The following is a 14,276-nucleotide window of genomic DNA, read 5'->3' on the forward strand; positions in this document are numbered from 1 at the left end:
GTGTGTGTTTTATGTTGGTGTGCATAGTTTATTTCTGGCCTCTGTCCTAACTCTAACCTGTCCTAACCATAACCCTAACCTGTCCTAACCCTAACCCTAACCCTAACATCTTTCTTTCTTTTTCTTTATCTATGGAGGGGTGAATCTTGCAAATACTTTTTCTAAGGATCACCTGGCTGCACCTGGATGGGTTTGAGAGTGGAGGAGTAGCAGCCAAAACCCGAATCCTATCCAGGTTCCTCCTGATGACTCCTTCTTTGTCTAGTTTGGATTCTTCCTGATACTCGAGTGCTGTATTTGGTCAGTCATTTGATGAACTCGACTCATCTCACCACCTGGATGGATATTTAAAAGGGCTCCATGAGTTTTTTGTGCATCGACGTCATGAATCATATTCTGTCGAGTTTCAAAATGATCCGTTGAGCCGACTCGGAGGAGCAGGGAAAACACGAAAAATGTTAATGGACTGACTGACTGACTGACTGAAGGACATCATTATGGCTTCAACACCTCATCTCGACTTCGTCATATACGAGCAAAAAATTAAACAAAACCAGCGTTTCTTGGACTATTGTATGTCATTGGCAGAATATTATCAGCGGCACAGCCGTGCCCTCAGCCAATTGTGCTTCCCCGCAGCCTTGTGCTGCATTACGAAGTAAGAAGCAGAAGGCAGAATATTTTTAATGTCCCACACACTACGTCAAGTAAATTATGGTCAAGTTACCCAAGGCTGTGGACAGATGCAACTGGATTTCAAGTAAAACAATGATGCTGAAAATACTTTCCAATGACACAATAGTTTTACATAATATGTACTGCCTGTCCTTAGAGCTGAGACTCTTAGAGGATAACTACCGCAGCCAATTTCACTATATATTGTTACAGACGTCGCCTCTGGATAACTCCAAGAGGATGGCATATCTTCGTGAGACTACGGCCGTCTGCAACTCTCATCTCTGGCCGGATCTTCATGCCCAAGATTGGTTTACCATGCCAGTGAGTGAAGCAAGGCAAAATAGGACCCGCGCCTGCGACTACGCGGCGGATAATTAATTGGCCCGAGTGAACCAACGTTGTGTGCCACATCATGTGAGCTACCATTACATTTGTAAACTCAGTCCAATCGCCCCCGGGAACGCTAATTCGGACCAACCACAAGCAGGATAAATCAAGAGTCATTCAACAGTTGCACGGATATATTTACATCGCAAAGAAATGAAACATGAAGGAATGACTGGAGGAATGATTAGGAGAAATCAAAGGAGAGAAAATGGAGGGAGAAATTCAAACACGTACAAAGCACATATAAAACACATATACCAGGGTGTGTCAATAAAAGGTTAACCACTTCAAAACTTTATTAACCAAAACATTGAGTATGAAAACAAAAATATTAACTCGGTAAATGAAAACCAAATCATGTAGAAATGGAACTCATTATGCGTTAATGCGTTTATAGTTGAAGTGTTCGATGTGAGCATCCCCACGCACACAACATGCATTCACATGAATTGTGAAGTTTTCAATGACGTTTCTGCAAGTTTTAATGGTTACTGTCTGCACATAAGCCTCAACTGCCGCCTTCAGATCAGGTTCAGATCTGGGGTGTTCCTTGGAGACGTTATCCTTACAAGCTCCCCAGAGGAAACAAGGACAAATGTGTCCAAGAGCAGCGTCCTAAAGGTTTTGTCGGCTAAAAAAAAACAACAACAACAACTTCCAATATTTCGTCACGTGCCTTGATTAAGCCAATAGCGAGACCAGTCATAGTGTATTTATGAAATATAGTGTATTTACGAAATAAATAATGTATTTATGAATTTACAATACATTAAATGGAATAATCTTTAAATATTAACGTGAACTTTTCGAAACTTTAAAGCAAATGTCCGAATATATTTAAAAGTTAATGATAGACGCTCTCAAAAGGCACCCTCAATGTGAGGATGTGTACAAGTGCTTAGTATTTAAGGAGATCCGGATCGTGTATATAAAAGAGCCAAGTCCGAATATAAAGGTTTTGTCTTCACAAGAAGAAAAAGAAGAACAACGCCGAGGTCGGGGCTGTATGGAGACCATTCATTTTCCAAACGCAAACTGAGAACTCGTCCGAATTTTTGACGCAGAAAGGCAATTGTTTCATTGGCTGTATGTGGCATAGCACCATCTTGCATGAACCACTGTCACCACAAGGCTGTCGTGCTCATCGATTGCTTCAAGTCTTTGTAAAATGCGTTGGCAATCGACCGGTATTGTTCTTGATTGATGGTAACCGTTCTTCTGTTTTTGTCTTCAAACCAATATGGCCCAATAACACCTCTGCCGCTGACAGCCACAAAAGCAGTGACTTTCCGACCCTTAAGCGACTTCTCTTCAACTTCATCTGGGCGTTTATTTTCCCCAGAAAATGTTGTTGTGTGAACCGACAGCACCATTGACGTAAAAGTGTGCCTCATCACTCAACCACACATCGTGAATCCAGTTTGGGTTTTCCTCCATCTTCTGCTGCAGCATCTCACACATAGCAACTCAAACTGCTTTATCCCCATCGGTCAATTTATGGGCTGTTGTGACGTGGTGAGGAAAGATGTTTAAATCTTGATTCACTATTCTTCTGATACTGATTGGAGTGAGACCCAGTTAAGCCGATCTTTGTCGAAGCGATTTCTTCGGACTTTACATGACTGACTCACGAACTCGTTCCATGTTTCCTTCACACCGTATACTTCTTGGGCGATCGGACTTTCCCTTGTTAATGTTGAGAATCGTCCCTTCACCTTTGAACTTTTCACAAGTTTCCAAATGGCTCGCTTGCTTGGCTTGTTTCTGGGATGCACTCCATATTCAGTACAGAACCTCGTCTGGACGGAAGCAATTAATTTGATCTCAAAACACCACGGTGACAATGTTTACTCTTTGCTCTGTAGAAAACGTCATTTTTTCCATGGAACACTTTGGTTATGATTGAATAACTTCTCCAAAGATCATTGATCACTCCTAGAAAACAAAAAAAAATTAAGTTAATGACTCAAAGTACAACCGTCATTTGAAGCAGTTAACCTTTTCCTGACACACCCTACACATTTTCCATGACTACTACGTGAACATTACCGCATGGAAAAACTTTAGGCATTCAAACAGCATCTTTCAATGAAACGTGGATCCTGACACCCGGAAGAAGGACACCGATAGTTTGGGTTGAGATAAAGAGAATGTAGAGGATGGAGTAGAGAAAGTATTGAGTCTGAAATGCCCCCCAGCGAATCTGCGATCGCTCCGGTCAAAGCGACCGTTGCAATGGCCTCACGTCGGAACCCACTCCTCGTGTCGGAACCCACTCCTCGCGTCGGAACCCACTCCTCGTATCGGAACCCACTCCTCGCGTCTGAACCCACTCCTCGCGTCGGAACCCACTCCTCGCGTCAGAACCCACTCCTCGCGTCGGAACCCACTCCTCGTGTCGGAACCCACTCCTCGCGTCGGAACCCAGTCCTCGCGTCGGAACCCACTCCTCGCGTCGGAACCCATTCCTCGTGTCTCCTTCCCTCCCTTTGCCGGCTGCACCATGGTGTTTGCTCACACTGTCGCGGCCCTGTCCGTCCCACACGTTGGCCTGCGGGGCTATTGAAGGACTTGTCCGCCTGATCTGAAGGTTTTTGCCATTCTTTTGGAAGGCAGTGCGGAGCTATACCGGCGCCGAGGACATCATGCTGGACCGTGTCATTTTACATCCACTGGGGTGAGTGTGAGGTAAAATAATTATGAAGAAGAAGCATTGTGGTCTGAGGAGGCATTCGTGTTTGAATGCACATGTAAAATGAGACAGGCATGAGGTACGAAAGGAAAGTGAAAGAGATGTAGACTCAAAATTAAAGTGGGGAACGGTCATGGGAAACGTTTTTCCAGCGAGAGAGAGAGAGAGAGAGAGAGAGAGAGAGAGAGAGAGAGAGAGAGAGAGAGAGAGAGAGAGAGAGAGAGAGAGAGAGAGAGAGAGAGAGAGAGAGAGAGAGAGAGAGAGAGAGAGAGAGAGAGAGAGAGAGAGAGAGAGAGAGAGAGAGAGAGAGAGAGAGAGAGAGATACAGAGTCTCAGCGGATGGGGTGAAGTTCAGCGAGAGCAATGGAAGAGATAGTGGGGCAACTTAGCATAACAATTGTGCATTTTGTGAGGAAAGCACCAAATTTGGCACACTAGAAGCCTATCATATTATGAAAAGACTTGGATATTGGGCCATCTCAAATTCAGCATTGATGGCTGTGGCAGCCATTTTCCACTGCCATCAAAAATTTTGAGATGGCTCAATATCCAAATCTGTTCATAATATGATAGGCTACTAGTGTGCCAAATTTGGTGCTTCCCTCACAAAATGCACAATTGTTATGCTATATTTAGCTAAGTTGCCCCACTAAGATCATAAGGTGGCAGTGGCTAGCAGACTTGAAATCCTGGATGGAAGAGCTCGAGGTAACGAAGAAAGGCTTCCTCAGGGGGATGAATGAACTTCTCTTTTTTCACACATTGATGATTGCATAGAAAACGAGAACGGCACACAGTAGAGCGCATATCTCCACCAGGCTGAACAGTTTACATTTTGTGTCCCACCGATAGGCTGGATCTTGATCCAGACCTGAACCAAAATCGAATCGGCTTGTTCTTGTCACCTAATAAACTCAGACACCAAGTTTTATCATAAGTCGTCCACAACTTTTTCAGATATCGTGCTATATATAGTTTTTGTCCCCATCTCTCAATGATGAAGAAGAACTTTTAAAATTCTACTATCCGGATTCGTATCCGGATCTTCACCAAACTCAAATAGTTTCGTCCTTGTCACACACCCAAGCTCTCCACCAAATTTCTTCTGAATCTGTCGATAACATTTTGACATATCCTGTTCACAGACAAACAGATAGGGGGGAAAAACATAACTTTCGCCGACCTTCAGTGGTCATGAATGAAGTCCCTAAAATAATGATTATAATCCTCAGCAAAGATTTTAAATCTGATTACATTTTGAGATCCATCTCTGGCATTGCCATGAGTAGGATTTAAGGATACAAAAGAAATGAGGAATTGTTTGTCAATTGATCATTGTTATTTTGGGGGGGAATGCAAGTGATCCGTTTAATCATGAGTACGGGCTATTTTATTCTGAGAATTAATAACTATAATGTACAAATCAAAGTACAGTCATTACAATACCAAGCAGACATGCTGATGTATTATTTTTCAATATATAGTTATATAATCTATACGATAAGAGAGTTGTTTGTCTGTCTGGCTGTGTGTCGCCATTTTTCCCAGAGATGGCCAAACAGATCTTCGTCAAACTTTCAGAGATTTATAATTTTAAGCAACAATTTTTTTTTTAATTTGAAAAAAAAAACTTAGTTATATTTTTATTATTATTTTTTTTAATCGCTGTATAGTGCCGAAGCCATTGTAGCTATATGGAAGGGAATATTAAATGACCCCGAACCCATTCCTTAATGAGTGTAGGGAAGTGCATTAATAATATAATAATACCATTCCTTTTGCACCATAAAGACACATAGGGCTGCCAAGGAAGTTTCATTGGCAAGGAGTCCAGTCCTGGACGGATCGCCACTCTGACGCAGGTTACCCCGAATGGTCATTACTCCAGTACACTGGTACTCATTTTTCCGACATTGGAAGGATGACAGGCTGAGTCAACCCCACCTGGTATTAATTCAACAGTCAACAGGGTCTCAAACCCAGGACCCTAAGGTCCCAAGCCAGCCGCCTTAACCGCTAAGCCAACACTAAGCTTAGGGAAGTGCTTTAGACCCCCACAAAAACAGGAGGCAGCCATTACGGCCATGATGTCTGCGCTACATCAACACCACATTAATTAAATGTACCAGTTTATGTCCTTGCTTATTGAAAATTGGCCATCACTTATCTACTTTGTAAATTATTTGTTGAGATAAAATTCTGTATTGAAAATTTAAAAAACGTTTGCGTCTTGAACTTATTGTATCTCGTTCATATAACTTTTTGAATGCTTTCCATATTTTCTTCTTAAATCTATCCAGTATCCATATGTTAAAAAAATTTAAGGCTTAAGCTTGTGAAAAGTGCATTTAGGAGTGATTTTTAAAACATTTTTTACATTATGTTTTATAAAGAGTTGTAGTTATTGCAACTCGTAAACTTTACATTTTCACCCACTCAAATGAATCACACATTTTAACAAGTATGGTAATTGTTGATTTACAAAAAGATAAATAAAAGGTTGTTGAGTATCAGGTAAATGTTGGATCAGCTTTCGCTTAAACTTGTAAAGTTAAGAAAAAGAAAGCTTTGCATTATGGAACAACTTAAAATATATATATTTTAAAAAGCACTTTTAGAACAACACTTTAAAAGAGGAATGTTGGATACAACCCTTGTTTGTGTTGGATTATGTTTGATACAAACCATGTTTGGTGGGTTACATCCAACATAATCAAACTTCAGTAAAAATGAATGCAAGAGTGGTTTATAACGTAATAAAATTACACTAAACGCATTTCAACAAACAGTCCAAGCATGTTCAGAGAAAGTTACATTGATTGATAGAACTTGGAAAACTTTCACAGTTTCATTTTATTTACTTCCAGAACTCTCAAGCTGGACAAAACAAATGGGTGAAGCGTCTGTTGGCTGCAAGACCCTCACCATTCCGCACTAGATGTCGGTCATACACCGTTACAGATTACAAAACTACCAAAAACCCACGACAAATTACACTCTTTAAAAAACGATGAGGCATCCTGTACACTTCTTGCAAACTACATGGGAGAAATTTACAACTTCCATAAATCGTATCCTTGTACAACAATGCACCATCTGTTCATCGCTTTTTTTCATCCAGTGCTTGGAAAGTAACTGCTTGGAAAGGAGAATACTCTGTGTGTTGCCACCAAAGCACTCTTAATTGGTGGAATTGCTTCATCACGAAGTCGCATACTGCGCTTGTTGTGTCGATGAAGATCCTTGGCAGAATATTGGTCCCGACTCTCGCTTTTATACCGACACGTGATGTAGTCAAGTCTCGTGATGGAAAGTTTTCCTTTTCAGCATCAACAAGTCCTCCAGGGGGAGCGATGGATGTAATCAACGGGACATTGATCGAAGTATGCGAACTGCCTTGGGAAGCAAAGAGAAGCTGACGTTTCAAGCATTAACCCTTCATCGGAGCAAAAGAGGGAAGAGCTAACGCCTCAAACGTAAGCTTCTAACGACCTCAATAATTATCAACGTCCTGTTGATTTAATCCGTCGTTCTACCTGTCTGCCGACGTAGATCGAGACCATCCTTCACCTGCAAGACCAGTTCTTTATTCCCTTGAAGGAGCACCCCCCAACATCTTACCCCCAACACATTGATTTACTATGCCGCGTACAAGCTGTGTCGCTGGTGAGGATTTTGTATAAATAGTTCACAATGGACCATTTCTGAAATATCCTCACGAGCTGCTTTTCTTTCCATGCAGGGGATGAAGAGTTGCTCATCTTTCACCTTCCAACCACAGCCAGCAGGTGGTGGACTGGTGGACTTTGGGTACATGGATGAAGGCTCTGACAATCAATTTCTGCCTGATAGTTTGCATGTTTTATTCTTTTCTTTTTTAATACACATATTGAGGCTCAAGAAAGAGGAGAAAGTTTCAGATGTAAGAGCAATGTATCCTCTTTTTGGGGATGTGTTAACACTGACAGAGCCTGTAATACAGTGCGGGCCAATATGAGCCGACGTTATATTAGCAGACCCGAGTGAACTTGCAGTACAAGCTCCGTTTATTATGAGAGTTTGCATGAATACAGTTGCTTTGATTTTTGGATGGGATGCCAATTTCCATGATGACTACATCTGTTTCTTTACTCTGCACAATTGCAGACCTACAGACAGGCATGAGCTGCGTGAAACAAAAGATAGGTCACCTTGTTCGTAGTTGCACTTTAATTCTGACCGGCCCCGCAACTGTGATGACACCAGCAGCTGTGACCTGAATTGAATAGCATCGAGTGCCACGGCTGATGGTAACACTTAGTGAACCTCATAACTCAGGTGTACACTTGTTCCACTGTTCCAAAATAAATTGAAAAAGTTCCTCCCCATTTCTACCAGATACAAGAATTAAAAATAAATAAATAAATCTTCAACCGTTCTTCTGTTCTCCATGGAGAGGAACAACTAGTTTGAGAGTTTTGATGAGTTGTTTCTTACTTTTTTGCAAGTCTGCATTTTTCTGCTGATATTTGGATAAGTATCTGTTACAAAGACGAACCTTATGCTCAGGATCGCTTTTGCAAGGATAAGAACGTCAGACTATGAAGTGTTGGAGAGATACAGTCGGTGATGGCATGTAGCATTGCCGTTACATCTACAAATCATTTCGCCTGCTTTGGGGGTGTCTCAACAGGGGGTGAAGTCCAATTCTGATTCCAGGAAATGAAGAGCTGCCATTTGTTTGTCTTTGTCAATGTCTGCTCATGTGTATTGGGCAGTAAAAAGAAATTGATGTTGCTTCTCACCATTCCCTCTTTTACTTTCATCTCGGATTTACTTTCTTTTGACCCATCTTTCCAAGCCTTCAGTTTCATTGATGTTATACTCTGAGTTGACAACTGCAATCAATCCTTTGTGAAAGTGAGAAATGCTTCTTATATTATTCCCACTGCTTTGCATTAAGTAAATACTTTTAATAGATATGGATGCACCAGGCCCTGAAAAAAAAGTGAAATAAATTAAAACTGTTCATGGTCATTTCAAGCTTAATTGTATGGTCTGCATGATGTTCTGTACACCTGTTTCTACCTTTTTGATATGGGAATCCAGTTAGTCTTTCACTTTCGAGGACTGGGAGGATCCCTTTCTAGCCATTTTGAAGCACTCCCTTTCAATAAGCAATCTCTCTTGTCGTGACAAGACTTCTCTTGGGGGGGGGAGGGGGGAGAGGTGTTGGTGAAGTGTTACAGAAATCGTCAATGTTCATCTGTGTGTTGTTGACTTTGCCTTGGTGGGGAAGGGCTTTGTAGTCATGTCAGTCAGACGATCTGTCAATCTTTTAAAGCCACAGCTGTCCCGTAAGTCTCGCTGTGTTTACCCATTCCACCCATCTTCCCATCCATCCATCCATCCAATGGGACCATACTCTGTACGAAGCGTCAGTGCTGCCGAAGCAGTTTCCTGAGTTAATGGGCACAATCCTGGATGCAGGCGCCACTCCGACACAGGATGCTCGAATGGCTCAATCATCTCAGAAAGCTGGTACTCATTTTGCCGACTTCGGAAGGATGACAGGTCGAGTCAACCCCACCTAGTATAAATTCAATGGTTAGCAGGATTTGAACTCAGGACCCTAGGATCCCAAGCACTGGGAGCATACATATTACCCATCCTTTTTACAATTATAATCCCCAGATTTTACCCCCATCCTTTTTATAATTATAACCCTCCCTCACCCTCCCCCTTGCCCATCAAAACTCTGCTTTCCATCCCCACCAAGTCGATGCAGAATTGGCAGGGTAGTTTCATATCATGGTGCATGGACATGTTGTGGCAGGTGGCACGAGAGTCTGTCTCATGAGTGGGTTATATAAGGAAGGAAGCCCGTGGGTGGAAAGAAGTGGCAGTGGGATTTGGATTTGGGAGAGTAGTAAGCAAGTAAGAAGACAGTTAGAAGAGAGTGGTAAAGACTGAGAGGAGCTAAACCTGGAGTACTGGGAGTCACCCGGAGCACAAGCTGGTTACGAACCCACACAAGTCTGCGGCATCTCCATGCCAGTTGTTATAACTCCATATCAAATTTCTTCTCCAGTGTACAAATCTGCCAACATGGATAGAGATGCTATTTCCTCCCTTACCTCCCATTAGTTGATTATGCCCTGGCTTGAGGTTAATTTTATAACTTGCACAACCCTTCCCATCCCTACCATCCTTTATCATTACCTGGCTTGTGGCAGTAGTTTACGTGTTCTGTGTTGTCTTGTCAGGGCCCCGTTTGCGATTTTTGCTTTCATTGAAATATAGTTGTTGATTTAATTATTGATTATTGCTGTGCCATGTTTAGTACTATTTTATATTGTCACCATTTTTATTGTTAGTAAACTTTGATAAATCTTTACTTTGGGAATGTCTTCCTTTCCTGCTGCCTTTGGGTCGGCATGAACAGCAGGCAATTGTTGGATAAAGGGCAAGATTTTATTTCCTGTGCACGGCTTTGAATTCAGACATATCACCGCTCAGTTGTCCGAGGCCATGACTCACGTGTACAGGGTTAGCATGAACAGTTCGAACACCCCATTCTCGTGATAAGAGCATCTCACCAGCTCTTCACATCCTCATTCTTCTGCACTATACTGTACTGGATCGGTCTATTCTGGTGCGATGTCAGGGATATTGATGCCAGTTTGATTATTTCCTAGTTCGGCAGAGGGATAGATGTAGGATCCGGGCTTGTAAGGTGACTAGTGAGCCAGTATAAGTTATTAGTGTTACATTATAAGCTGGTCAAGAATGAGAGCAATCAAAAAAGGAATAGTAAGGGGACTATAAGGGTGTGGAGGATAAAGGGTGCCAATGAGGTCAGATTCAAGGAAGGTCAGATTCACATGCCTCCTTTAGAGTCTCCCATCGATAGGACTACAAGTCAGGCTACAGGTGAGGTAGCTTATGGGCAGCAGCTAAGGTGTGTGGTGAAACGAAAGGAAAGATGACCAAAAGGGAAGGACAATGGCAGTGGAACTCGGCGGTTCTGGAATCAATCAGAAAGAAGAAAAAGCCCTTCAAGGAATGATAATGACACAGGCAGGAGGACAGCAAGAGAGGTTGGTGAGAAGAAAAAGAGGCAAAGAACGCAGTGGTAAAGGTAGAAGGTCTGGAGAGGGTGGTATGATAAGTAAGACTGTGTAGTGTGGAAAGATTATATTTATTAGTGTGTCAGAGCAGGGAAAGGGCAAAAGGGATATTGGGGACATTAAGGTCATAAAGGTCAACAGAGGTTGAAATTCTAAATTAGGACATTCCTAGGATATGGAAGGTATATTTTGAAGAACTGTTCAATGTGGAGAATGGGAGGAATGTATTTGGAAAGATCAGATAAATGCAAGGGCGAGTAAGAGGCATACAGTAGGAAGAGATTGTGACGGACCGAAAAAAGCTAAGACAGAGAAAGCAAGTGGTCAATTGGGGATGTTTGTGGAGATAATCATTATCCATGGTGGACCATAATATTCAGTGTTGGATTTGGTACAATACAAGTCTGAAGACGACGATGGTTCACGAGCGGTATTTGACGATGTTGATTGTTTCAGAAGTCAAGGATGAGACAATGTGATAATTTTGACCAAGTTATAAAAATGATCAACATGATGTGGTACGAGTGACAGGTTATTAGCTGCAAAATGTCGAAAACCCGGTTTCGTTCAACAACTTAAAAAAATTGACCTTTGCATAACCTTTAAAGGTCACTAAACAATGTTGTGGACATTAAAATAAGGAAACAGGATACGTGCTATAGCTTATTGGAGTTAGTTCGTTGAAGAAGGTCGAAAACCAGGTTCGATTCCCACAAATTTGAAAATTTGACCTTTGTGAACTTTAAAAGTCAAAGGTCAAGGATTATGACCTTGGGTGCAAAACTTCCTCTGGAACATTCCAGGAAAATATATAACGTCATATAGGCTATATGGCATTTCACACTCATCGGATTATCCATACTTTGATGAAATCAGCGTAAAAACAAACTTGAAGGGGGCGCCACGGGCAAGGTGTTCGAGATAGAACAAAATGGTTTCTAGACTTTAGGTGGGGAATGACCTCAAGATTATGCATAAAAAAAATTGTCATCCTCTCAAAGTTTGGGCGGTCATATGATTTTTATGTCTAAATTCGAAATTCTCTAAGTTCGTGACCTTGTGACCTTGACCTTGTGACCTTGACCTTGGGACGAAAATGAAAAATCGAGCTCCGTGGGGCTATGCAGGTGCCATTGGGCGAAGCAAATACCGAAAACCCCTGCCAGATTCGACAAACCCCCTAGGAGAAGATGTAAATTGAAATCGGCTACCCCCTAAAAACACAATTCGCAATTTTCTAAGTTCGTGACCTTGTGCCCTTGACCTTGCAACGAAAATGAAAAATCGAGCTCTGTAGGGCTATGCAGGTGCCATTGGGCAAACCAAATACAGAAACCCCTGTCAGATTCGACATACCCCTCGGAGAAGAAAAATTTTTATGTCAAAATTCGCAATTTTCTAAGTTTGTGACCTTGTGACCTTGACCTTGGGATGAAAATGAAATATCGAGCTCTGTGGGGCTATGCAGGTGCCATTGGGCTAACCAAATACCAAAATCCCTGCCAGATTCGACAAACCCCTCGGAGAAGAAAAATTTTTTATGTCAAAATTCGCAATTTTCTAAGTTCGTGACCTTGATCTTGGGACGAAAATGAAAAATCGAGCTCTGTGGGGCTATGCAGGTGCCATTGGGCTAACCAAATACCGAAACCACTGCCAGCTTCGACAACCCCCCCTCGGAGAAGATGCAAATTGAAATCGGCTACCCCCTAAAAACACATGTTTTTTGGGTGCGGCTCCGCCCATAATGGGCGCACCACGCCCATTCTCAGGAAAAGACAATGAGATCATGATATAAACCTCCCACCAAAATTTTATCAGGATCGGATTAAAACCCACGGAGCTGTGCTCAGGACAGACAGACAGACAGACAGACAGACAGACAGACACACAACAACAACGAATATAGTGGTATAGTGGTCACTTATTTTTTTCGTGAAAATATTTTTTCTTGAACCAATTATTTTTTTCGTGAAAATATTTTTTCGTGAACCAAAAAGGGGAAACTAAACTACTCACAACAGTGATGAATAGGAAATACAACTTTGTAAAGAAATTCAGAGAGCCGCAATACCATCGGCATCCACCCATTTTAGCCCTGAACAGAATATTGTGACTATCTCAGTCAGAGAACAAATTCCTTGAAAACGAAATCATGGATATCAAAGAAGTGCATGAATCTGTTCTGTTCTTGCATATGGCAGCTTGGCTGCTGGGTTGCTATTATTTTTTGAAAGTATGGCTGCGCCGCTGATGCTGTACCCCTATACCAGTACATTGGTACTAATTTCACCGACCTCAGAAGGATGACAGGCTGAGTCAACCCCACCTGGTGTTAATTCAGCAGCCAGCAGGGTTTGAACTGAGGACCCTAAGAGCCAAAGCCAGCCACCCTAATCATTGAGCCAACACCAAACTGAGTGCATGAATAACCAATATTAAAGAATGGCCAGGTCCTTCAAGGATCGACGCCATGTGCATAAAGTGTCATAAAACAACTTCAGATCGAAAAGGATACCAACCCATAAGAAATTTATAAGTGATGAGTTTAAGGATAAAAATGTCTTAATTGTGCCAAATTAAGCAAGACAATTTTTGAAAGTCTTTCTTCAATTGGGTTATAGGTCAATATAATTTATTGGTATGTAAAGCTAATTTATGGGTTTGACATGTATACTGTACATACACACAACATTGTGATGGATTCTAGAAACCCCCAAGTTGTCACATACCAAATCACAAAGAATAATTTAGGTAAACTTGGGAATCCAAAGTTCAGTATTGGGGGGGGGGGATATGCATTGTGTCCGTAGCAGTGTCAGTCCATTGTTCTTTTTCTCCATCTTTATCTTTCTCTCAGGTCAGGTCAGGTCAGGGAGCATGTGCCAGAACAGCGCGTCGCTGCGTCCACTTTCTGCCGGTACTCCAGGGGCCTCCGTCTGGCCATCCCCAGGCAGATGCCAGGCCCATCCCCATCTCCATCAGATGATGGTCAACCTGCTGCAACCACGAGGCACGTGGTCGGCCCACTGGCCTCCTCCACTCACGAGACTCCCTCGCTGAGAGAATCTGGTGAGCAGGATCAGCGTCAGGAAAACGAGCCACATGTCCATACAGCCGCAACTGACACTCACGGACTATGCAGCTAACAAATCTCATCTGAATCTCTCTCAGCAACCGCTCGTTGGACACAAAATCCGACCAGCGATAGCCAAGGATTCTCCGAAGAGACCTGGTACCAAAGGAATTAAGTCTCCGTCTCAGATCCTTGGTCAGAGTCCAAGTCTCGCATCCATAGAGCAAGACTGGAAGTACCAAGGACCTGAAGACTCGGACTTTCGTCCTCCCGCACAGGTACCGGCAGCGCCACACCCCAAGATCCAGTGAATCCATGACTCCCCAGGCTCGAC

General features: G+C 42.4%; 2 long non-coding RNA genes across 4 annotated transcripts in view; one reads left to right on the plus strand and one right to left on the minus strand.

The window, feature by feature from the left end:
* Positions 1-1,338: 1,338 nt before the first annotated feature.
* Positions 1,339-14,276, minus strand: part of LOC147015968 (uncharacterized) — a 153,337-nt gene continuing 140,399 nt past the window's right edge. For both annotated transcript variants that reach the window (XR_015049955.1, XR_015049956.1), the window contains one exon: positions 1,339-3,000. This is a non-coding gene — a long non-coding RNA (uncharacterized LOC147015968). The remainder of the gene's footprint in view (positions 3,001-14,276) is intronic.
* LOC147015969 (uncharacterized) lies at positions 3,410-8,773 on the plus strand. Of its 2 annotated transcripts, XR_015049958.1 has the most exons (3): positions 3,410-3,742; positions 7,085-7,233; positions 7,500-8,773. It is a non-coding gene; the product is annotated as an uncharacterized LOC147015969 (long non-coding RNA). The 2 variants fall into 2 exon arrangements; XR_015049957.1 differs by lacking the exon at positions 3,410-3,742 and having other exon boundaries at positions 6,862-7,233.

This window comes from Eptatretus burgeri, chromosome 12 (assembly GCF_056783735.1).
Source record: "Eptatretus burgeri isolate ZD-2024b chromosome 12, Ebu_testis_v1, whole genome shotgun sequence".
NCBI lineage: Eukaryota > Metazoa > Chordata > Myxini > Myxiniformes > Myxinidae > Eptatretus > Eptatretus burgeri.